Source organism: Camelina sativa, chromosome 20 (assembly GCF_000633955.1).
Source record: "Camelina sativa cultivar DH55 chromosome 20, Cs, whole genome shotgun sequence".
Classification (NCBI taxonomy): Eukaryota; Viridiplantae; Streptophyta; class Magnoliopsida; order Brassicales; family Brassicaceae; genus Camelina; species Camelina sativa.
The window spans coordinates 18,335,412-18,335,821 of NC_025704.1; positions in this window are offsets into that span (position 1 = coordinate 18,335,412).

The following is a 410-nucleotide window of genomic DNA, read 5'->3' on the forward strand; positions in this document are numbered from 1 at the left end:
TGGCTTCAAACTTCCTATTCTATGATAGTTTCCTCCTTGCAAACGAAACATATTTGGTCCATGCCCTTTAGGAATAGATCGATCTATCTTACCACCAAGAGAAGTCATAGCAAAAATCATATTATAAAGTCTGAGGTTTTGGCGAAAATTCTTGCTTAGGCCGTCATTACCATGAAGTAGTCTATAAGAATATCAGGAGATTCTTTTAGAAATGGTAGTTTAACTGTCCCTTGACCACAACAAAGACTAAACACCGGGTTTTTTTGTTTTCTCCTCTTGTTTAGACGTTCTTCATACCACATCGATGCGCCACAATACTTACACTTAAGTGTTGGATCACCATGATCAAGATAACCTAAAAAGTTGAAATAGTCTATTTTAGTTTTACAATTAAAGCACAAATACAGATT